This window comes from Physeter macrocephalus, chromosome 19, assembly GCF_002837175.3.
Source record: "Physeter macrocephalus isolate SW-GA chromosome 19, ASM283717v5, whole genome shotgun sequence".
NCBI classification, from domain to species: domain Eukaryota; kingdom Metazoa; phylum Chordata; class Mammalia; order Artiodactyla; family Physeteridae; genus Physeter; species Physeter macrocephalus.
Genome location: NC_041232.1, coordinates 66,886,452 through 66,888,517, shown reverse-complemented (window position 1 = coordinate 66,888,517; position 2,066 = coordinate 66,886,452). Strand labels below are relative to the sequence as shown.

The 2,066-nt window shown below is 36.5% G+C and overlaps 1 protein-coding gene across 1 annotated transcript in view; it reads right to left on the bottom strand.

The window, feature by feature from the left end:
• Positions 1–2,066, bottom strand: part of DCC (DCC netrin 1 receptor) — a 948,035-nt gene that overhangs the window by 480,810 nt on the left and 465,159 nt on the right. The gene's annotated exons all lie outside the window — the stretch shown is intronic.

Genomic DNA, 2,066 nt, shown 5'->3' with positions numbered 1-2,066 from the left:
GAGGGAGAGGGGAAGAGGGGAAGAGGGGAGAGAGAGGGAGAGAGAGAGAGAGAGAGTGTGCAAGCGCACGAGCTTGAAAACTCCAGAATAAATTTAATGCAAGATGGGCAAGACTTCTACACAGAAAACTATAAAATATTTAGAAAATGTAAAGAAGAGCTAGTAAATATTAGAGTCTTAGAACACTTAAGTGATCTACATTGTGAAAATCAGCTTACTAAATATTGTATCAAGTACTGGAATATTTGAAAATTGAGTATTGTAAAGCATTGAAATACTCTATACTAAACTATCATGTCTCCTCAAACTGATCAATAGATTCAATACACAAAGACAACCAATGAATGTAAAAATGGAGAAAGGGTCTAAATAGTCATATCAAGAAAGATACCAAATGGTCAATAAATATATAAAAAGGTGGCTGCCCTCATTAGTTACCAAGGAAATGCATATTGAAACTAGAATGAAATAAAACCAGTACCTACCCATAAGAAAAGCTAAAATTAAAATGACTGAAAGTGTTTACTAGAATTCAGAGTAATAGCAACTCCCATAAACACTGGGTGAGAGTATAAATTGATAAAACCACTTTGGCAAACAGGCTGACTTTATCTACTGAGGCTGAAAATGTACAATTCCACATCTAGATATATACCCAACAGGTAAGCATGTGCTTGTGAATCGAAACAGACATGTCCAAATTTGTCCAAGAACATAAGAGCTAGAAACAGGAAATAATCCAAATATTTATCATCGCTAGAATGGATAAGTAAATTATGGTATCTTGATACCATGGAACACTAAATATGAATAAAATGAGCAAACTACAGCTATGCAAAAACATGGATGACTCTAATAAACATAACACACAGAGAAAAGGCTAGACACAATAGGATACATATTGTGTGATTCCATTTATATATAGCTCAAAAACAAGAACTAAACTATAAAATTTGGAGACACTTGCTTAGGAAGTAAAACTCTAATGAAGAGTAAGGAAGTGGTTTCAATACAATTCAAGATAGTGTCTTCCTTTGGTGGGACACAGAGGTAAGCAACTAGGAAAGTCATGATGGGGCTCCTTGGGCAGCTGGTGATGTTCTATTCCTTGAACTGAAGGAATCAAATGCAAATACATTGAGCTGCTCGGGGTGTGTGCGAGTGCACGTGTACATGAGCACGGTTCTGTATGAATCTTTATTTCACCATAGAAAAGACATAAAGTAAAGCAGATAAGCAAAATGCCATGGCTATAAAGTTTCTAAATCTCTGAAAATTACTTTGAGTTTTACACTTAAAGTTAATTTCTTTTGCTTTGATGCATTACTCCTTTAATGATTATCTACTTGAGGATAGTAAGGGGGAAAAAAAACAGATAAGAAGTGACAGGGGATAGTAAGATTAATATAAATAAGCAGCCCAAAACAAAAATGAAAAATATCAAACCCAGAAATAAAAGAATAAAACAATAGGTTAAACACAGGTTAGGCATAAATAAATAATAGGAAAATCATAACCCTCACTCCTACCTAGATTATTTTCTTCCAAGTCTACCTACCTGAGCATGAGCCACCATCTAAAACTTTATGGCATCATGAGCCAGAAAGTCTCTCTTAAATCATGAATATTCTTCTTTGGGAAGTAACACACAGTCACCTATAAACTCTTTAATTTCTTTATCATATTAGCTAGTCAACTATCAATACCTACTAAGTAAGTTCTGATTGAGAAGGAAAAGACAAACTTTAGTATAAGCTCTTTGAGGTTAGGAATCATGTCTTCCCTTTTTTCCCCCAGGTTTCCATCTTGGATTACAGTGTGAAGCAAAGATTATAAGGGTAAGAGGGTATCAAATCCAATTCTGCTCTCTCTAGGATAGTCATTTAAACTTTTCCAGACTAGAGTTCAGTGTTGAACAAAAGATCTTTTTAGACAGGCCATGGGGCCATTTTAAGAGCACACAAGGGCTTCCCTGGTGGCGCAGTGGTTGGGAGTCCGCCTGCCAATGCAGGGGACGCGGGTTCGTACCCCGGTCCGGGAAGATCCCACATGCCGCGGAGCGGCTG